A 24,521-nucleotide genomic window follows, 5' to 3' on the forward strand; every position below is an offset into this window, starting at 1 on the left:
GTGCTTGCCTCTCACCATCAGGTTTTCTCTGGTGTTACCTTGTTCTTCTATTTCTGACAGTGGCTATACCGTCCTATATGCCTGAGTGTTAGGAGTGCTGTAGGCCTCTTTTCCTGTTTTCTTTCAGCCAGTTATGGTAACAAAGTGTTCTGCTTTCAGGCGTGTAGTCTTTCCTGTCTACTGGTCTTCAGCGGTTGCTGTGGGCTTGTGTCCTGAGTCCACCATGCAGGTTGCTTGGAGCAGAAAATTTGGTCTTACCTGTGGTCCCATGGCTGAAGTTGCTCCTGGCGGGCTGCTTTGGAGCACTCCGTGAGGGCAGAAACCAAGAGGCCCTGCGCCACCTTTTCCCCAGGCCCTCGTGCACCTGGGTCCCAGATGGCATTTGGTGTATTCCTCTGGAGTCACAGAAATGTGGGCAGAGTGTGGTCTCTTCTGGCTTCCCAGGCGTGTCTGCCCCTCTGAATGTTTAGCTCTCCCTCCCTCAGGATTTGGGTGTAGGGAGCTGTTGATCAGGACTCTTCTGGTCCAAGTGGTGTCTGGACCTCAGGGTAACTGCCGCTTGAGTGCCCCTATTTTCCTGTTCCCAGAGGCCCTGTACAGTTTCCTCTTAGGTCAGGGATGTGGGCAGGGGTAGGCAGTATTGTTGGTCTCTCCCACTCTGCAGTCTCAGGAGTGCCCTCCTCTCAGGGCGGTGAGCTCTCTTTCCCACAGGATTTGGGAGCAGGGAACTGTTGGCCCTGGATGGTATATTTCAATTCTTTCACCTGTTTGGTTCTGTTTTCCTGTTATTCTTTATGGGATTTTTGTGTTTCCTCTTTAAGGGCTTCTACTTGTTTACCTGTGTTGTCTTGATTTTATTTAAGGGATTTATTTATATCATTCTTAAAGTCCTCTATCATCCCCATGAAATGCGATTTAAATCCAAATCTTGCTTTTCCAGTATATTGGGGTATCCTGCATTTGCCTTGGTGGGAGAACTTGTTTCCAATGATACTAAGTAGCCTTGGTTTCTGCATTTGCCTTTTGCCATCAAGTTGTCCTGGTTTTAGCTTGTCTTTCTGTCTCTGACAGTGGCTTGGTCCTCCTGTAAGACTGTGTGTCAGCACTCCTATAGACCTCTTTTCTCCCAGTGGCATCTGGGTTCAGAGAACTGCAGAGCTGTGTCAGTTTCAGGTGAAATAGAAACCAGAAGTGTCCTATCCCAAACTGCTTCTGCAGGCTTCAGGCTGCTCAGTTAGAGCAGACAAATTTGTCTTAACTGTGCTCCCAGGTGTGTCAGCGCTCCTGGCCACTGGCTTTCAGCTTTGAACACAGGCAAAGTCTGGAAGGATCCTTTTCCTGACTACTCCTAGGATTCTGTGTCCTTAGAGCTTTAGGTGGGTTCCTTTTGGGCCAGGAATATGAGCAGAAGTAGAGGTCTCCTCTGAACTCTCAGGATTGTCTGCACCTCTGAGAGTCTAGGTCTCTCCTCCATAAGATTTGGTTACAGAGATCTGTGGGCAGGGGTCAGCTCTGGGCACAGGCAGAATCATAAGGCTCCAATTCCTTCCTGAAGGCATTTAGCTGTTTGAATTTTCTTCTTAACTTTGTGTCTCATATTATTTGTCTCTGCTCCGTTCATTTTCTTTTTTCTTTTTATTTTTTATTAGATATTTTATTTATTTAGAGTTCAAATGTTATCCCCTTTCCAATTTCTCCTCCAAAAACCCCTATCCCGCTCCCTTACCCTGCTCCCATGAGGGTGCTCCCAGACCCACCCACTCCCACCTCACTGCCCTGTCATTCCCCTACACAGGGTCATTGAGATTTCACAGGAACAAGGGCCTCCCTTCAGTTGATTCCAAATAATGCCATCCTCTGCTACATATGCAGCTGGAGCCATAGGTCCTTCCATGTGTACTCTTTGATTGGTGGTTAATTCCCTGGGAGTTCTGGGGGGACTGGTTTGTTGATATTGCTGTTCTTCCTATGGGGTTGCAAGAGCTCCTTTGGTCCTTCTCCGAATTCTTCCACTGGGATCCCCATGCTCTGTCTGATGGTTGGCTGCAAGCATTCACACCACTTCTATGCCCGAGACATTTTCTTCCAACTCTCCCATTTTGTATTCTGCTAATTTCTTTACTGGGTTTTCCATCTCCAGGGTTGCTTCCATTTGTGATTTCTTTATTGTTTCTCTTTACATTTTTGGGTCTTGGACCATATTGTTTGATTATTTCACCTGTTTGACAGTATTTTCCTGTATTTCTTAAGGTGATTTCTTTGTTTCCTCTTTTAGGTCATCCACGTGTTTGCCTGTGTTTTTCTGTATTTCTTTAAGGGGGTTAAAGAAATCCTATCCTTCTTAAATGCCTGTATCATCTTCATGAGATGGGATTTATCATGGTCTTAAAGTGTATTAGGGTAGCCAGGGCTTGCTGTGGTAGGAGAAATGTGTTCTAAGAGGCCAAAATTACATTGGCTCCTGTTGCTTATGTTCTTGCAGTTGGTATTGGCCATCTGGTTATCTAAGGTGCTAAATTGCCTGAGTTTTTCAGGCTGGAGAAGGCCTCCTTGGTAGCAAGTACAGCAATGTAACCTGGGTTACAGCAGACTTCCTAGGAGGCAGGCAGTGCTATTTCTGTTTTTGGCAGGACTCCTGTAGGCATGGTTATGGCAAGCATCATCTGTCCCTTTGTTATGGTACCCCTGTGCACTGTATCACTATTTCCCTCTGTCCCTGGTTAGGGCAGACATCCTGGGAGATGAGAAGACTTTGGACTCAGAAGACTGACACATCAATCTGTCATTGGCTCAGGTGGAGGTACAGATCTAAAGGACTATGGGGTTCAAGCAGAATGGTATTGATACCACATCTGCTATGCTCTATGAGGGTTCTAGCTGCTGTGGGTATTGGGGCAATGGTATCACCTCTGTTTCTAGCTAGGGCAGACAGCTAGGCTTTGCAGGGAGGAGAACATGTTAATGTGCCATGGGTTCAGGTAAGGTGCAAACCAGAAGAAAACTGGGGCTCAGGCTCAGAAGGATAGATGAGGGGGAAGGGAAGATAGCCTGTTTGGTTCAGGAGTCGCAGTTATGATAGAGGAGGGAGTAGCAGCAACTGAAGAATGGTAGTCTCCCTTGGATTGCAGTGTACTTAGGGCAGCTTGGCTTGGCCCAGAGATATCAGAGAGCAGGTAAGATGGTGAAGAAAAGGAAGCTTTTTCTGTATGGTTCAGAAGTCTGATGGGGTTAAAGGAGAGGCAGAGGGATCATCCTACTACCTATTCCTTTGTGGATTCTACCTATCTATCCATCCATGTATCTCTATCATCTCCATTTCTACCTCCATCTATATCTCTATCTCTATGATACTGCTAGGCTGGACTTCTTCCAAACCCCAAATACCAGAATCACAGTTCTGGAAATTTCAAGGATGTACCCAATATAAGAGTTACCCTAAGCATCTGAACTTTACCTTCTGTACCTACAGTATATCTGCATCTGTCTTAGCAGATTTATACTCACCTGAAGACTGAAAATTTCTCTAAATAAAAATCTCTATCACTGGACTTATTAAAAAAACCATAAACTAGATTTTTCTGATGAAATTTCCAACTGGCTTGAGATTCTGGTTTGAACCAGAATTTCAGAATTTCAGACTTCTCCAAAGCTGCCTGAAATTTGCTAGCTCCTGCTGGTCACACAGAACCTGTGAAGCAAATAAAGCAGATGTCATCAATCTTCTCTACCTTGTACACCTCTCTTTCCTTACAATATTTATTAGCCAGGTATGTCAGATTGAAATCCTTACTCAGCAAAGAAGTAGTTACAGAAGGAGATAACATTGCTGCTTACCATCTACAGTAAGGCTAGAATGTCAGGCATAAAAGAAATTCAGGACAAATAGATAACTTTGATGTCTATTGGCATATAAACATCCATGCTGGCCTCCTGGCTTTGTTAGCAAGTACCTATAACAGAATCCATGTTGGCATCCTGAGTTTCCTCAGCCCTTATTACCCTACCCTTTCACCAAACTTCTCCAGATCATGAGCTTCCATTCTCCAGTTTTTAGTTCCTACATAACTCTGATATTGCAATCATGTGCCCTCTTGGCTCTGTCGGTCTTCTTGTCCCCTTTCTCCCCATTTTCCCTATTCTTGGTCTTCCTTTATCACTACCACCATTTGGCCTTGCTTATTTGGGCAGCTGTGTTCAGTCTATTAGACTGTGTTTATGCTTTGAACTGTATTTTACCTGTCACTGTCTCTATTCTCCATCAAAACTATAGGAAAAATCTCCTCAACCACAGAAAACAGAAGAAAATGTTGCAATCCTTCTTCAATATGCACATCTGTATTCATATATAAGTGTATCTATATTACATAAAAACAGTCAGGGTACATCATAGGAACAATCATGCCTAGGCAGTAGAGTTCAATACTGAGTAAATTATATATATATATATATATATATATATATATCAATGTTTTATAATGAGACACATTATTTTATACACTCACTAGAAATTACCAAAAATGAAGAAAAAGTGATATACAATTTAAAAATTCTGAACAGAAATGTAAGTTTATACATGTCTTAAATGATAGGATATTTGGATAACATTTCAGAATCTCTATGAAGACATTTTTTGCTCAATTCTATAGAGTAAAAATATTTCAGTTTGTGGTAATTTTATGGTTAAATATTTTTAAGATAGAATTTCATAAACCAATTTGGGACTAGATGGGAATCTATAACACACCAGTAATAAAAGTAGCTGACATTTGATGACCCAAGAACTAAGAATTGAGGCTGGAGAAATGAATCAGAGGTTAAAAGGTCTGTATTGCTCTTATAAAGGGCCTGAGTTCAGTTCCTAGGACCCAAAACATGCTGCTAAGAGATAGCTGCATGTAACTACACTCTTCTGACTTTTAAAGGCACTATGCACAAAAATTGGTATACACACATTCACACACACACACAAAACTACTACTACTACTACTACTACTACTACTACTACTACTACTACTACTTTTGTTGCTGCCATCACAATTATTACTGCCAATATGATCTTTTAAAAAAGCTTGACAATTCAACAACAGGATTTATTTGATGATAAAACCCAGTTATGGAATCTATGGGGGTGAGATTAGCAGTGAGTGATATGGATCCTGAAGTAGTTACTCCTTTCAGTGAAGGGAGGGACCAGCATGCTTCAAACCAAAATTTCTACAACCTAGAATATAAAGGGATAATGAAAGAGCAGAGATTGAAAGAATCACTAAGCAATGACTGACTCATCTTGAGACCCATCGCATGGGAGAAAGAAAATGCATTATACTATTAATGATACCTTTTTATGCTTACAGGCAGGAGCCTAGGATACCTGTCTTTTGTGATGCTTTGTCAAGAACCTGATGGAAACAGATGCAGAGACCATGTGATGGCTTGGCCCAGGGAATGGCATTATTATAAGGTGTAGCCTTGTTGGAGTAAGTTTGTCACTGTGGATGTGTGCTTTAAAACCCTCATCTTAGCTGCCTTGAAGCCTGTATTCTGCTAGCAGCCTTCAGGAAAAAATGCAGAACTCTCACCTCCTTCTGCAACATGCCTGCCTGGATGTTTCCATGTTCCTGCCTTGATGATAATGGACTGAAACTCTGAGCCTATAAGTCCACCCCAATTAAACTTTATTTTCACAAGAGTTGCCTTGATCATGGTATCTGTCCATAGCAGTAAAACCCTAACTAAGAATAACCCACTGCTAAAGAATAGGCAGATTTAATGGGGCCTTGTGGAAGAGTGGGAGGATTGAGGGAGCTGGAGGAGTCAAGGATATCACAACAAGATCTTCAGAGTAAACAAACATGGGTGTTAACACAGACTGAATGACCAGCAAAAGAGTATGCATAGACTGACATAGAGCCCCTACAAATATGTAATAGATGCGTATCTTCTTCTACATGTGTCATCTAACAAATGGAGTAGAACTGGTCTCTGACTCTGTTGCCTGCATTTTGATTCCTTTACCTAGCTGGGCTACCTTGTCCGACCTCAGTGGGAGATGATGCACTTGGTCTTCTGTGACTGTGACGGGATATGCCCAAACAAGTTGGTACTAATGGAGGGTCTCCCTTTCTCTGAGGAGGAAAGGAAAAAACAGGGGAAGGAGTGTGTAAGGGTGGGACTGGAAAAAAGGAGATAAGGGCTGTGAATAGGTTATGAAATGAAGAAAATAATGAGAAAATACAATTCAATAACAATATTTATTCTATGAACACTCCAATCATTCATATATACAAGGACAGGAAAATCATATACAGATTTAAAAGTTCAAAGAACTCGTTCCCATGGGAACAGCCCTGTAGGGAAACGCACCATTTTCTCCTGGTATACTTTATCAAAGGTTTCAGCTTGGGCTAGCATAAATTAATTCTTCCAGTGCCCAGGTGTACCCCACAAAATGTGAATCAGATATATAGGTGGGCTAATGATAATCTTAACACTGTTCTCACTCCTTACTTCACATGCTTTACTATCTACTTCACAAGGACCACACAGTTAATAAAATCCAACTTTCAGTGGTTCTCTAGAAAACACTTTTTATGTCATAAAATAATATACATAAAGACTTTTTCCTCTTTGGAAATAATGTACCACATTTTCCTTCCTGATTTATAATCCATACCATCTATTAGAAGCAACACTGTGTCTCTTTTTTTACATGTTCAGATTATTCCTGCTTCCCATTTTGCCTGAATCCATCACCCGATCTTACCCAAAAGAGTTTCTCATCTTAATTATCTAAACAAACTTCATTTGTTTTCTTCTATGTTTTAGTGTTTAGTTATATACGTTCTTCACAGGATATAAGCAATATTTACAAATATATAAAGTTAAACATAATGGTGCATGTGTGTGCGTGCGTGCGTGTGTGTGTGTGTGTGTGTGTGTGTGTGTGTGTGTGTGTGTTTTGGTACAAATTAATAAAGATGCCTATGGAGGATGGAAGCATCAGATGCCCTGGAACTGGAGATGCACACAGTGTGAGCTGCATGGTAGTCATCTTGATGCTTCCAACAAATGCAGGAATCCAAGTGACTTCCAGCTCAGAATATCCCAGGACTTCTGTTTTCACACAACTACTGTATTTAGTGATGCATGAAGATGTTCATGATCATATCCCCTATTCTTCCTATCTCTGTCTTCTTTGAACATATGCTAGCTCTCATCACAGCATTCCAGTAGTCTTTTGGTTTTGACCTTAGAGACTTCAAATTATTTAATCATTCCTCATAAGTTGCATGCTTATTCATTCCGGAGTGCTGATGTCTTCTATATAAACATATTTTTATTGGCTTTCTTATTTATGTCACTGTAATCAATTATTCCAATCTCTATATCACGTATATAACTGCAGCCCCCGTTTTCATGTATTTTATCTCCTATATACTAACTGTAACACTTCAATATACTCCGTGCACTTCCATGTTGTATATATGAATGGAATGATCATGTAGCTAATATTTGTGAAAGATAACTTTTTTCTTTAGCTGTGATGGGTCATTTGTGAAAGAATATCAGACCTATAAAACATACTCAATATGGAATTGTTGAAAGCATTCGTGAATGAGTAAGCAAGGTGCCTGTATTGATCTCATTTTGTCGATGAGGTATAATTAGTCCTTGATATGTTACCTGGCATAACAGTGATAGATAAATAGTTGAAGCTCAAAATATTGACAAGACAAGTAATGCTTTAACTTGTTACATTACTTTCTTTAGGTACTATATAAATTATTCTTAATTCCTCAGTAGGATAGATTAACAAACATGTATAAAACCATAATTAAAGAGTAATTATTGATACACCATATTCAAATAAAACACAATTAATTGATATAACAATAAAATTGACATATGATGAGAGGGGCACCTGTCAGTATTTATTGTTTCTCTCAGATTCGTTACTATATTTATTATTAGAGCATATTTCATTATTGTTTCCTATAGCATACTTGAATCCTAATAAGCCAGACTATAAACTGTGGTATAAGAATCTCAGCAAATTCAATAAGGTTTCCATTGGAATGAATTAGTCCAGATAAGAGAACCGTGTCTTTGCATATACACCCATTAGACGTACATTTCTCTTCATTATTTCTGTGTAAATATCTCTGTAAAATTTAGTGTGTCAAATAACAAGATAACCCTAATATGTGGTGGATTAACTCTTGTGAGAAAGGAAAGTCTCATAATTCTAGAGGCTGCAGTTCTCAAAAAAGAGTGTTTTTCAAACCTTCTCAGGATTTTATTTTGGCTAGCAGTTAGTGGGATTTTCCCTCAATCCTCAGGTCATTTTTCCTCTGTGTATTCTAAGGACGTTAGTAACCATGATTAATGGTCTGACCACTGTCAAGGAAACACCAAGTGTGAAGTATTAGAGGGGTAGGACCACTGAAGTTTGTCAGAAGACATTCTCAGACATGTGAATTGATTGTGACAATGTCTTTACAAAATTTCTATCAAGCAAATAGTGACTGAAATTAGCATGTTATTCTGTAGTGTCTGAATATAAAAATCAAAATAAGCATACTGGTATATGGAAAATTATTGCTTAAATCTTAAAACCAGGATCTTAACCCCACCAAATGAAATAATTCTTTGATCTATTAATACCTCAAAAATTAAAAAGCAACATCCATATGATGAAGTATTTGGGAGGACAAATATTATGCAAACATTTTATTCTTTCAAAAGTGTTTACCAGCATATCCATCTCAGAATTCTCTATACTAAAGTAGTTAATCACAGGGTAATGATGTTTGTGTCCTCATGCAGAGCCTTGGTTTTCAATGGAACTTGGAGCTTATTAACTGTGAGTTACAACACTGGTATAAGGAACATAATGCTCAAGGATAAAAATGTATCTGCAAATGCCAAATACATATATATCTGCATATATATGCCTCATATAACCACTATAATTAATAAACTATAAATGACTTATGAATTCAGATCAAGTGTTTTGAGATAACTACCACATTGATAGACAGAAAAAGAGAGACAGAGAGAGAGAGAGAGAGAGAGAGAGAGAGAGAGAGAGAGAGAGGAGTAAACAGATACAATTAATTTCATTAGTAAACTCATATGTTCAAAGACTTACATAGCCCTGATTCTATGCAGGAACATCTTGCTGAGAGGTTGCACTGCCAGAGCTACATGCTCCTCATAATTACCATAAATCCTGAAGGGTACCAGTTCTTGTATCTAACACCTACTTATTCTAAGAGTGAGCTTTTTGAATATGCTTCAGCATAGGCTCAAAATCATTTTTCATTATATCTATCCCTATATTTTAGTGCATCTCTCAACCATTAACAGAAAACTTTCTCCAGTAAATAATGATTAATACATAGGCACACAAATGTCAATGGTGGATACAAATCCTTGAAGAAGCTGGTAAGAATGTGGAGAAAGAGGAACACACCTCCACTGCTGGTGGGATTACAATCTAGTACAACCACTCTGGAAATCAGTCCGGCAGTTCCTCAGAAAATTGGATATAGCTATCAGAGGAACCAGCTATATCACTCCTGAGCATATACCCAAAAGATTTCCAACTTATAACAAGGATACATGCTCCAGTGTGTTCATAGCAGCCTTAATTTATAATAGCCAGATGCTAAAAACAACCCAGATGTCCCTCAACAGAGTAATGGATACAGAAAAATGTGGTGCATTTACATAATGGTGTACTACTCAGCCATTCAAAACAATGACTTGGTGATATTCTCAGGTAAATGGAAGGAACTAGAAAATATCATTCTGAATGAGGTAACCCAATCACAAAAAAAGCACATATGGTATGTATTCACTCTAAGTGGATATTAGGAAAAAAGCTTGTAATACTCATAATACAACTTACTAGCCATATAAAGCTCAAGTAGGAAGATCAAATTGTGGATGCTTCAGTCCTACTTATAAGGGGGCACAAAATAATCACTGGAGGTAGAGGTTAGGAGGGACTTAGGAGGAAGAGATGAAGGAAAGAAGAAAATAGAGCAACAGGATCCAGTGTGGAAGGAGAGAGGGGGGATGTACAGAGGGTCAGAAAATTGAAAAGGTGTGTAGCAATGGGGGATGGGAAATGGAGGGACCCGGTAGATAGTCCTAGATGCCATGAAAGCAAGAGTCTCTGCCAACCCAACGGGGATGACATTAGCCAAAAACCCACCAAAGGAGAGAGAGAACCTGTATAGACTATATCTAGCAGGTGGGCATGGCCCCCGATTAAGGGAAGGGGCCACCCATGCTTTGCAAAAAATTTTCATTTTAACACAGAATTGCTCTTGTCTCAAAGACTTACAGGGAGAAAGAGTAGAACAGAGACTGAAGGAGAGGCCATCCAGAGACTGTCCTACAAGGAGATTCTTCTTTTATACAGCCACCAAATCCAGTCACTATTGTTGATGCCAAGAAGTGCTTGCTGTCTGGAGCATGTTATTTCTGTCTCCTGAGAGCCTCTGCCAGAGCCTGCAAATGAGGATGCTGCTGTCAATTATCTGCCTGAACACTCCCAATGGAGAAGTTACAGAAAGGAATGGAGGAGATGAAGGGTTTTGCAACCTCATAGGAAGAACAAAAATACCAAAAAACAACCAGACACCTCAGAGACCCCAGGGACTAAACTGGCAATGAAGAATACACTTGTTGGGACCCATAGCTCTAGCTGCATATGTAACAGAGGATGGCCTTATCTGGCATCACTGGGAGGAAAGCCCCTTGTTCCAGGAGGCTGAATATCCAAGTATAGGGGAATGTTATAGGGTAGTGGGGTGGGAGTGAGTGAGGGAGTGGAGGAGCACCTTCACTGAGGCAAAGGAAAAGGGGGAGAGTGGGAAGAGGATAGGGCGTTGTGGAGGGGTAACTGGGAAGGGAGATATCATTTGAAATGTAAACAAGTGAAGTAATTAAGAAAAAAGAAAAAAGAAAAGAAAGTATAAGCCAAATAAACACCATTTTTGCCTAAATTGCTTCTGGTATGAAGTATTTTATCAGGAAAACCATAAGTCAAAGTAGTACAACTGTTAAGTAAAAAGATGAAGAGGGGGAAAAAGCTCAAGCTCCTTGGCAAAATCATCAAAATGAAAAAAAAATCAATAGACACCATTTCGTAGTAAATGAATATGTATAGTGTCAATTCAGTAATGAAACGACAAAGGCTAGCAGATTGGATATAAAGAGTAGGAAGTATTGAGTTATTGCATTTTAGTATAAATGACAAATGTTACAGTGTAATGATGAAAAAGGTGATTTGGGTAAATGATGCTAAAAAGCAGGAGGTGTTGCTGTTCTAATCTGACAAAACAGACTTGAAACCAAATTTGGTGAGAAACAATAAACATCTCTTTCTACTGATTGAGGGAATATTCTGGAGATGACTGTACAACTCTAAACAGAGGTCACCCATTTCTACCCAAAGGGAAAAAAAAAAAGATGCTACTAGATATACAGTAACAAGTTATCACCAGTCACCATAGTAGTCTCAAACTCAACCATAGACCGGTCATCCTGATAGAAAAATAAAGAATTATATGATATCATAGACAAAATGGATTTAACATATTTCTATAGAGCATTTTATCCAAACACCCTAGAATATGCGTTGTTCTCAGTTAACACATTGAATTTCCTATAAAGAAGATCGTATAGTATAACACAAAGAAAGTCTTAAAAACATGGGAAGCTAAAATTATCCCTTATATTCTATCTGACAAAAATTAAAAACTCTAGAATGCAAACTAATTCGAGGAGCTGAAACAACTCAACTTTATGAATCAAAGAACAAATCAAGAAAAAAAAACACACCTAAAAAAAACAAATAAAAACAAAGCATTCTTTAGTCTGTAGAATGCAATGAAAACAGTTCTACTAAAGTTGTTTCAACCTCAAAGTACCTACATTAATAAATCAAAGATATTTCTAGTATAGGCTTTGGAAAAAACAAGACAAACACTAAAATCAGTGGCTGAAAAGAAATCACTGATATTGATTAGTGAAATGAAAAAACTAACGGAACAAAATAAATATAGCAAGGTTTTGAAATACAGTTGGTTCTTTCAAAATGTTAGATAAATTAACCAAAAGACAAAGTGCATTTCAAAGCTAATGGAGTAAAACATTAAAATGAGACATTATAACAAACACAAGTGAAATACAGAAAATTATTAAATTTTACCTTAAAAAACATTTCAATAATATGTACAATCTTTAAAAAGTGAATGAATTTCTACACAAATAAAAACTATGAAAATTAAACCAAATGACATTTTAAAATTTAAACACATAGGGACAGAGATAACAATCAAAGAAAGTTAAAAGCTTTCACTGTTCTCTTTGGGAAATCAGGATTCAATTGAATATGGCCACATAGTAGCTCACAGTGCCCTCTTCCTCCAGATTTACATGAAGCAAACATTCATAAAGCATAAGCTATAACAAAAAGACAAAAGCCAAAAAGACAAAGGGGGAAAAAAGAATACAATAAAAAAGAGAGAAGTCAAAGTACCTTTAGTTTTGACAATTGTACTACTAAGAGATCTAAAAGAGTTTACCAGAAAAGATTTAGATAAAATGAAAATTTTATCAAACCTACAAGATAGATACAAAATTAATATACAAGCATCAGTAGTTTCCCTACCTAATAGTGACAAAAAAATGAGAAACAAATCACAGAAATAATTCTGTTCCCAAGTATCTCAAGAACACATGTCAGAATCAACTTCATCAAGTGTGTGTGTGTGTGTGTGTTTGAGTGTGTGTGTGTGTGTGTGTGTGTGTGTGTGTGTGTGTGTGTGTGAAATAGAGTTGACCGCTACAAGTTTCAGACATTCGAATACTTGGTTTCTAGTTGGTAAATGGTTCAGGACAATTATCAGATGGAAACTTGCTAAAGAAAATATATTACCATGGGTGGCACTTAAGGTTTCAAAAGATCAGTGTTCCCCTCTTTGTTTCCTCTTTCCACAAACAGGTGTGAGATATTGGTTGATGACCCAATGCAATTGCTGCTTTTCTTATACCACACATTCTTCCATAATGATGCTGGACCCTTATCTTTCTGAAACGTAAACACGCAATGGATCATTCCATTAATAATTGTTTCTTATTCATGGTGTTTTATCACAGTAATAGAGTAATGCATACACTAAGGATACTAACTCATCTATAGTAAAAAGAACTCACTAAAGAATGAAACATAGGCAGACATTAGAAGGTAAACCTTACCCTATTCATAGACTAGGAGAATTAATGTTATGTAAATAGCCATGCTACCAAAAGGAGTATACATTTTAAACAAAATGCAAATCAAAAATTTAATGACATCATCCACAGGAAATAAATATTAAAATTCCTACAGAATATTTAGATGCTCATACCAAAATGGAACCTTATACAACCAAACTCTAAGGCTTAGAGATCGTTACAGAAAACTTATGGAGGAGTTAGAGAAAGGACTGAAGAAGCTAAATGAGTTTATAACCCCATAGGAAGAACAACAGTACCAACCAACCAGACCCCACCAGATTTCCAGCAACTAAACGACCAACCAATGAGAGCATATGGAGTGACCCATGGCTCCAGCTGCATATGTTGCAGAGGATGGCATTGTTCAGCATCACTAGAAGGAAAAGTCCTTAATCCTGCGAAGGCTCCTTTCCCCAGTGTAGGAGAATGCCAGGGCAATGATTTGGGAATGGGTAGGTGAGATTGGGAGCATCCTCATAGAAACAGGATGAGAGGGGGAAAGGGGAATAACATTTGAAATGTAAATACATGAAATATACAAGAAAAATAAAATTTTAAAAAAATGAGTGAGAAATGTTGAATCTGAAAAAGAAATAGAGAAGAGCTGTAAAATGCTAACATGTGGACAGGACAGAGCAAATGGAGTCATGACCACAAAGCAACTGAAACTTCTTCTAATGGGCTCTAACAAGTCTGTTCTATTATGATTTTGGGATGATTCTCAGGGGATACTATTATACCCTGCTGTAGTCCTGATTTTTGAAGTATTCTACATGACAAGAAGTCACTGTTATCAGTTGTGTTCCCACTGAGATGCCTATTAGGGTTCAATGGGTAGTTAAAAATCCACAGTTCCACTGATGAGTCTAATAATGGTTAAATTAAACGAATGACAAATAAGTAGACACAAATGTTTTAAAGGAGAACTACAGGGAATGGAGGTTAATGGTACTAAGAGTGAGAATAGAGAGTGTTAATGGTTTTGATAATCATTTATATTTATACATTATACAGATATAAAATTTCCAAAAAACAAATCAATGCCAAATTTATATGAAAACACTAAATCCTAGAAAATCAAACCGATCCCACAGACACTGTAGCTTATTTAAAATTACACTACAGGCACAGAATAAAAAAACAGCATTTCACAAATAAAAATATAGACATGTAAATTAATGGAATATAAAACAAGACATAAGTTCACACAATTGCAGACACCTGATTTTTTGGCAAAATGTCAAGAATAGGCTGGAGAAAAAAAAAAGACTTCAGTACATTGTGCTTTGAAAAGTGGATATCTACTTGTAGAATGAATTTAGATCTTAATACCTCATTATGCACATGCACATACATGCATTTGTGCATACACACACACACACACACACACACACACACACACACACTAATTCAGGCTTCAGGCACCAATCCTTAGTGGATCAAGATCCTCAAAAGAAAATCTGAAACACTGAAAGTCCTGGAAGAAAGAGGAGAAATTTCACATTGAGACAGAATAAGAGGTAAAGTAGGTGATTCATGTCATTTTAAAATTGGACCTCATGAAGTTAAAAGTCTTATGTCAACCAAAAGAATATAAAAGTGCAGCCTATAGTATGAGAGAAAAATCTTTTGGCAGCAGTATGCTCAAAAAGAAAGCCCATGTAGTATGCAACATGAATGTAAAACTCACTTTTAAGAAACAACTAGTGTGAGATAAGGGCACAGGAGCAGCAGGACCCCTCGTAATCCTGGCCCACAGCTCACGGCTCCCAAACACAGTGGGAGAGAGAACTCACCTCCTGTACAGGTAGGCACTCCTGAGACTGCAGAGCGGAAGAAACCACCAACACTGCCCACGCCTACCCACATCCCTGGCCCAAGAGGAAACTGTATACGGCCTCTGGGTTCCCGAAGAAAAGGTCACAGGAGCAGCAGGTCCCCTGCGACTGAGAAACCCAGAACTTGAAGGGACGAACTGGATAAAGAGTTCTCTGCACCGAAATCCGGTGGGAGAGAGAGCTAAAACTTCAGAGAGGCAGACACTCCTGGGAAGCCAGAAGAGACTACACTCTGCCCACATTTCTGACTCCAGAGGAAAACACCAAATGCCGTCTGGTACCCTGGTGCACGGGGGCTCCCGGAAAGCCCAGCACAGGTCCTCCTGGTTGCTGCACTCATGGAGAGCTCATAAGCAACAGCCCACGAGCAAACTTGAGCCTCAGGACCACAGGTAAGACCAACTTTTCTGCTCCAAGCGACCTACCTGTTGAACTCAGGACACAGGTCCACAGGAACAGCTGAAGACCTGTAGATACATGCCCGAATACAGAACCCATATGAACAACAATGCCAAGCAACCAGAGATTCCAAGGACTAAGCCACTACCCAAAGACTATACATGGACTGACCCTGGACTCTGACCTCATAGGTAGCAATGAATAGCCTAGTAAGATCACCAGTGGAAGGGGAAGCCCTTGGTCCTGCTAAGACTGAACCCCCAGTGAACGTGATTGTTGGGGGGAGGGTGGCAATGGGGGGGGTGGGGAAGGGAACACCCATAAAGAAGGGGAGGGGGAGGGATTAGGGGGATGTTTGCCTGGAAACCGGGAAAGGGAATAACATTCGAAATGTAAATAAGAAATACTCAAGTTAATAAAAAAAATGAAAAGAAAAAAAAGAAACATCTGGTGTAAAATTTAGGCTATCAAACTCAACGGAGTTGAAAGACAAATAACTTGTACACATTTTGAAAACCTCAAAATTATTAATCATCAAGGAAATAGAAATAAAACCTTACCCCAGTCACAGTGGCTATTGTCAAGAAAAAATTGTGAAAAATAAGTTTGAAATATTGATAAAAGTGAAGAAAATCTAAATATAATGAGATGAGAAAAGAGTAATCTAAATATAAAGAGATGCAGAAAGTGGACAACAGTGTTGACAGAGAATATAAGGGAAAAACTTTTTAGTTCAAATTCTGTCATAGGTTTTTGTTATTCCTTAGATAATTCAGTATTATATAAGTGATGTTAAACATATAACAATTAATGTGAATCATCACAGATTGTCTTTTGAGTACCGATTCTAATTGTATATAAATTCATTAAGTGATATAGACTTTACATCTCAGTACTTTCCACATATCTTTTTTTATTTATTTGCAATATTTTATAATAAAATTAGTTATTTTAAATTTGAAAAAATATGAAGAAAGGAAAACTCTGGTGGAACTTGACATATACATTATTTAAATTACTGTGGAATTTACTCAAAAATTGGAAAGTAGAACTTCCATATGGTCCAGTTATAGAATTTTAGGTACATACTCAAACTACTTAGTTATATACTACTATGTCCTGAACTTAATACTACTATGCACTTAGGTATATACTACTATATAGGTACTTGAAGATTTGTACTCATTGCAGCTCTATTTACAATAGATAGGAAATAGATTTTGACTAGATGGCCATCAACTAAATAATAATAATGAAATTGTGATATATGAATGAGAGGAAAGCAATGAAATTATTTTCATCTGTAAAAATGAAATTATAAGAAATAAAATAAAATATATGCTTAATCAGAAACTCAGGCAATGATACATGAATACTGCATGTTCTCTCTCATATGAGTATACTAGACAAATTGTTAGTATTTTAACTTAAAGTGCATATAAAGAACAGGAGAGTTAAAACGGACCTTTATAAGGGAACAAGGAAAAATACTGCAAGGAAGGAGAAGTTTCAGAAAACCTATAGTATGTAAGTGAAGGTAGAGACTATGAGAGTGAGTAGATTTATGTAGAGATGTAGTGAGGAGATGTTAGTTAGCACTCACCAAATACAAGAATACATAAAAATGCCATATGGAAACTCACTATTTCATCAGCATATAATATATTTTATATTAATTACATATATATACATATATAATGAATAATGTATTTAGATATAATGTGTTATATATGAATATGCATTAATATAATTAATACAGTGTAAATATATAATATAAATGATACAATATATACACATTTTATAATATATCATGTATTATACATGATTTATATATTATGTTATGTGTTATAAAGTATAGATTTTTAGATTTTTATTGTATATATTGTTCAAACAAAAGCTATTTTTATATTCCATGGTAGAAAGATATCAAGAAAAGACATCTTACTAACAAGGAGATATGACAGGTCAGAACCTAGATATCTCTGATCACTTCTGGTGGTCCTCTACCAGAGACACTGAAGATTCCTCTGGGTACTATTCTTAAAATACAGCTAGATACAGCAAGATACAGTGTATACAAATGAGACATGAATGTTGAACAATCCTCCAGATTAGAGCATTGATTCCTGAATAGTCTGCTTCCCCTATGAACCAATAGGCCTTGAAAGATTCACCCACATGGCACAGGATATTTGAAGAATCTTCATTAGCTAATAAAATTTGATAATGACTAATACAGAAATACTTACTATACCCTAGAGTTTGAACACTTCTTGACATATATATGTTGTTTCTGAAGGTTGCAGTGTGACATTTCACTTTCTATCTTAAAGCTTCCCAGGATCACTATGGGGTGTTACATATGCTAGTACTCTAACATACTCTGAGCAGTGGACAAATCAGCAATACCTAATGCATAGAACCTCAACCTCTCTCCCCTAAACTATACAATGAGAGTGAATTTTAGTAAGAGTTCCAGGGCCAGTCAGGGTAGAATAAGTTCAAATAGCATTTGATCAAACATTCTTTAACCACTAGACACTGACCTTGGTCTTGGAACTAAAGAGAGATGTGTGGAAAAAATAAATGGAAATGTGGGAGCTCATGAGTCATGGCCCTTCCTTATTGATTAATGTGGAATATCCTATGTGAATCTCTATCCAGGGTGAGCATTCCCAGATGGGCACAGATTGGATCCACTTGGGATCTTCCTTGGACTGAATCAAGCAGACAATCTGAATCAGCAAGTTCGTTCCTGAACAAGAAGGAAAAGTGACTGTCAGTTACATCAACAGTATATGTGAAAAAAAAAAAACTCAAGTGGAACACATGGCCGTACAATTTATAGTGACACTGTTTTCAAGCACAGAGACAAATAGTGTTCACTCTAACTACATGGTATATACATACCCATAAGTACAATGTCTATTCATCCATGACATTTCTAATCAGTCTTCTGAATCCTTTTCCTGAATTCTCACGGCCCTTAGTTTCCCTTGTGCTTTCAATGAGAGAAACCTAATACTTACCCAATATTTTCTGTTTCTGCCACTCAGCAAACACACCTCTCCCAAAAGTCCATAAAGATTATTTGATTTTTTGAGTTTTCAGACTTTTTTTACACTACCTGACACTGTCCTCTCCTCCAATATTGTCACATCCATGCCTTTATCTCTTGATACTTCTTCTGTTTATTCTCTTAATTCTCCATCTTTCACTCTCTACTCTCCACAGAGGCAGAAAACTTACAGAGTCTGCCTTAAGATCTACTGTCATTGTTCTTGTGCCTCAGGTGATCAGCTCTGACTATGCATTTAAGGTTAGTGATCTAGGTCTGAATTGAAATGGTCTCATGCACAGATCTCCATGTCAAAAAGCAATGGAGAGAGAGAGAGAGAAAGAGAGAGAGAGAGAGAGAGAGAGAGAGAGAGAGAGAGAGAGGTGTCTCAGTTAGGATTTTACTGATATGAATAAAAACCACAATCAAGGCAACTCTTATAAGGATGATATTTAATTGTGGCTGTCTTATAGACTTAGAGGTTCAGTCTATTATCATGAAGACAGGAGCACGGCAATGTTTAGGCAAGCATGGTGCAGAAGGAACTGAGAGTTCCACATTTTCATGGAATGATACTAGAAGACTACCTTCCAGGCAACAAGGACAAAGGTCTTAGAGCCCACAATGACACACCAACTCTAACAAGACCACACTTTGAAATGGTGCCACTACCTGGTCCAAGCATATACAAACTATTACATGTGTGTGCGTGTGGGACCACACACACACACACACACACACACACACACACACACACACACACTCCAATCATCTCCCAAATGATTCAGGATCAAAGCCCTCCTCATAAAGTTCAGTGTCATTGCCACCGAGGAGCATTACCTGAATTGGGATAAGAGAGTATGACTGTGTCTTCTGTCATAACAAAATCATGATTAATCTTGTCAATGAATCTTTGTGAAACCCTATGCAGGCAAAAAGGATTCCTTCAAACCAAATGTAGTCTGATGACATTGTAAAGAATGCTTTGTGGGATTTACTCCAGGCTTGGCCACCTCTGCAGCTTGCAGCAAATGATGAGATGAAAAATATATAATGCAGTCAAATAATTGTTGACATCACAATTTGTTGTGAAACTACCTACGGATAAGAAGAAATACATGTTGTAACCTAGAGTCAACGCTTGATTAAGCAATTGTGAACTCATTGGGAGATAATACCACACTATTTGTGAGACTGGGTTCATGACCTAAGCCAGAAAATCAACTGCAAGAGGTTGAGACTCAACACAGGATCAGAGTTCTCAACTGGAAGCAGGAATATCTGGAAAGTGCATTAAAAAAAGACACAGACTGCTTTCTGGGCACAAAATGACAGGCAAATTTTCAAGTCCTAAAGTACTTGCGTTCTCTCTCTCTCTCTCTCTCTCTCTCTCTCTCTCTCTCTTCTCTTTCTCTCTCTTTCTCTCTCTTTCTCTCTCTCCTCTCAGCTTGAGGTTGCACACACTCTGCATTGTCATGTGAACTCTGCTTTTCTCCTGTACACTTACATCTCTGTGTGCTGCCCTTTCACTCACGCATACACTATTTATACATATCTCACACATACCACATGCACTCTTCTTTCACTCAAACATACATTCTCCATACACACCTCTCTTCATTCGCTCTTCACATTCTCTCTGTCTTGCTGCCTCTGTCTTTCTCTCATGTATACACACTTCTGAAACTCCCATATTCTTTCTCTCACTCTATTTTCACCTCACTCACACCTCATGCAACTTCATTCTCTCCACTCATTCTCTACTTGCTCTTCACATGTTCTCCACTCAATCTTAACATGCTCACTAGTCTTTCTCTTGTCCTAGTCTTTTATTGAAGTCACAAAAGCAGATTTTAAAAAAAGACATTGTGCCCCTGTGCCCAAGACACCGCCGGAACCTGAAGGGACTGACCGAATAAACAGTTCTTTGCACCCGAATCCCGTGGGAGGGAGAGCTAAACCTTCAGAGAGGCACACGCCTGGGAAGCCAGAGGAGAGTACACTCTGCCCACATTTCTGACTCCAGAGGAAAACACAAAATGCCATCTGGGACCCTGGTGCACGGGGGCTCCCGGAAAGGGCAGTGCACGTCCTCCTGGTTGCTGCCCTTGAGGAGAGCTCATAAGCAACACCCCACGAGCAAACTGGAGCCTCAGGACCACAGGTAAGACCAACTTTCCTGCAACAAGCGACCTGCCCGGTGAACACAGGACACAGGTCCACAGGAACAGCTGAAGACCTGTAGGTAGGAAAAACAACATGCCCGAAAGCAGAACACTCTATTCCCATAACTGGCTGAAAGAAAACAGGAAAACAGGTCTACAGCACTCCTAATAAACAGGCTTATAGGACAGTCTAGCCACTGTCAGAAATAGCAGAACAAAGTAACAGCAGCAAAAATCTGATGGGGAGAGGCAAGCCCAGGAACCCAAGCAACAGAAACCAAGACTACATGGCATCATCAGAGCCCAATTCTCCCACCAAAGCAAACACTGGATATCCAAACACATCAGAAAATCAAAATCATATTTGATCCTGATGCTGGAGTACTTCAAGAAAGGCATGAAGAACTCCATTAGAGAAAGAAAGGAAAACATAAATAAACAAGTAGAAGAGTATAGAGAGAAGTATAAGAGTATAGAGAGGAATCACAAAAATCCCTGAAAGAATTCCAGGAAAACACAAGCAAACAGTTGAAGGAATTAAAAATGGAAAAAGAAGCAATAAAGAAAGAACACAGGGAAACAACCCTGGATATAGAAAACCAAAGGAAGAGACAAAGAGCTGTAGATACAAGCATCACCAACAGAATACAAGAGATAGAAGAGAGAATTTCAGGAGCAGAAGATTCCATAGAAATCACCGACACAACTGTCAAAGATAATGTAAAGCAGAAAAAGCTACTGGTCCAAAACATACAGGAAATCCAGGACTCAATGAGAAGATCAAACCTAATGATAATAGGGATAGAAGAAAGTGAAGACTCCCAGCCCAAAGGACCAGTAAATATCTTCAACAAAATCAGAAAAGAAAATTCCCTAACCTAAAGAAAGAGATGCACATAAGCAAACAAGAAGCCTAGAGAACTCCAAATAGATTGGACCAGAAAAGAAACTCCTCCCGTCACATAATAGTCAAAACACCAAATGCACAAAATAAAGAAGGAATATTTAAAGCAGTAAGGGAAAAAGGTCAAGTAACATATGGAGGCAGTCCTATCAGAATCAAACCAGATTTTTCGCCAGAGACTAGGAAAGCCAGAAGATCCTGGACAGATGTCATACAGACCCTAAGAGAACACAAATGCCAGCCCAGGTTACTGTATCCTGGAAAACGCTCAATTAGCATAGATGGAGAAACCAAGACATTCCATGACAAAACCAAATTTACACAAATCTTTCTACAAATCCAGCGCTACAAAGGGTAATAAATGGTAAAGCCCAACATAAGGAGGCAAGCTACACCCTAGAAAAAGCAAGAAATCAATCATTTGGCAACAAAACAAAGAGAAGAAAAGCACATAAACATAACATCACATCCAAATATGAATATAACAGGAAGCAATAATCACTATTCCTTAATGTCTCTCAACATCAATGGTCTCAACTCCCCAATACAAAGACATAGATTAACAAACTGGATACGCAATGAGGACCCTGCATTCTGCTGCCTACAGGAAACACACCTCAGAGACAAAGACAGACACTACCTCAGAGTGAAAGGCTGGAAAACCACTTTCCAAGCATATGGTCAGAAGAAGCAAGCTGGAGTAGCCATTCTAATATCAAATAAAATCAATTTTCAACTAAAAGTCATCAAAAAAGATAAGGAAGGACACTTCATATTCATCAAAGGAAAAATCCACCAAGATGAACTCTCAATCCTAAATATATATGCCCCAAATACAAGAGCACCTACATACGTAAAGAAACCATATTAAAGCTCAAAACACACATTGCACCTTACACAATAATAGTAGGAGATTTCAACACCCCACTCCCATCAATGGACAGATCATGGAAACAGAAATTAAACAGAGACGTAGACAGACTAAGAGAAGTCATGAGCCAAATGGACTTAACGGATATTTATATAACATTCTATCCTGAAGCAAAAGGATATACATTCTTCTCAGCTCCTCATGGTACTTTCTCCAAAATTGACCATATAATTGGTCAAAAAAAATCGGGCCTCTACAGGTACAGAAAGAGAAATAATCCCATGCGTGCTATCAGACCACCACGAACTAAAGCTGATCTTCAATAAAAATAAGGGAAGAAAGCCCACATATAGGTGGAAATTGAACAATGCTCTACTCAATGATAACCTGGTCAAGGAAGAAATAAAGAAAGAAAATAAAGACTTCTTAGAATTTAATGAAAATGAAGGTACAACATACCCAAACTTATGGGACACAATGAAAGCTGTGCTAAGAGGAAAACTCTTAGCTCTGAGTGCCTGCAGAAAGAAACAGGAGAGAGCACATGTCACCAGCTTGACAGCACACGTAAAAGCTCTAGGACAAAGAGAAGCAAATGAAGCCAGGAGGAGTAGAAGGCAGGAAATAATCAAACTCAGAGCTGAAATCAACCAAGAAGAAACAAAAAGGGACATAGAAAGAATCAACAGAACCAAAAGTTCGTTCTTTGAGAAAATCAACAAGATAGATAAACCCTTAGCCAGACTAACGAGAGGACACAGAGAGTGTGTCCAAATTAACAAAATCAGAAATGAAGAGGGAGACATAACTACAGAATCAGAGGAAATTCAAAAATTCATCAGATCTTACTACAAAAGCCTATATTCAACAAAACTTGAAAATCTGCAGGAAATGGACCATTTCCTAGACAGATACAAAGTACGAAGTTAAATCAGGAACAGATAAACCAGGTAAACAACCCCATAACTCCTCACGAAATAGAGGCAGTCATTAAAGGTCTCCCAACAAAACGAGGCCAGGCCCAGATGGGTTTAGTGCAGAATTCTATCAGACCTTCACAGAAGATCTCATACCAATACTATCCAAACTATTCCACAAAATTGAAACAGACGAAGCACTCCCGAATTCCTTCTGTGAAGCCAGAATTACTCTTATACCTAAACCACACAAAGACCCAACAAAGAAAAAGAAGTTCAGACCAATTTACCTTATGAATATCAATGCAAAAATACTCAATAAAATTCTGGCAAACCGAATCCAAGAGCACATCAAAACAATCATCCACCATGATCAAGTAGGCTTCATCCCAGGCATGCAGGGATGGTTTAATATACAGAAAACAATCAACGTGATCCATTATATAAACAAACTGAAAGAACAGAACCACATGATCATTTCATTAGATGCTGAGAAAGCATTTGACAAAATTTAACACTCCTTCATGATAAAAGTCCTGGAAAGAATAGGAATTCAAGGTCCATACCTAAACATAGTAAAAGCCATATACAGGAAACCGGTTGCTGACATTAAACTAACTGTTGAGAAACTTGAAGCAATCCCACTAAAATCAGGGACTAGACAAGGCTGCCCACTCTCTCCCTACTTATTCAATATAGTTCTTGAAGTTCTAGCCAGCGCAATCAGACAACAAAACGAGATCAAGGGGATACAGAATGGAAAATCAGAAGACAAAATACCACTATTTGCAGATGATATGATAGTATATTTAAGTGATCCCAAAAGTTCCACCAGAGAACAACTAAACCTGATAAACAACTTCAGCAAAGGGGCTGGCTATAAAATTAACTCAAATAAATCAATAGCATTCCTCTCCACAAAAGAGAAACAAGCCGAGAAAGAAATTAGGGAAATGACACCCTTCATAATAGTCCCAAATAATATAAAGTACCTCGGTGTGACTTTAACCAAACAAGTAAAAGATCTGTACAATAAGAACTTCAAGACTCTGAAGAAAGAAATTGAAGAAGAC

General features: G+C 38.5%; 1 pseudogene; it reads right to left on the reverse strand.

The window, feature by feature from the left end:
• Ncl-ps3 (nucleolin, pseudogene 3) overlaps positions 1 to 24,521 on the reverse strand; it is a 421,287-nt pseudogene that overhangs the window by 177,026 nt on the left and 219,740 nt on the right.

This window comes from Rattus norvegicus, chromosome 1, assembly GCF_021556685.1.
Source record: "Rattus norvegicus strain SHRSP/BbbUtx chromosome 1, alternate assembly SHRSP_T2T, whole genome shotgun sequence".
Lineage (NCBI taxonomy): Eukaryota > Metazoa > Chordata > Mammalia > Rodentia > Muridae > Rattus > Rattus norvegicus.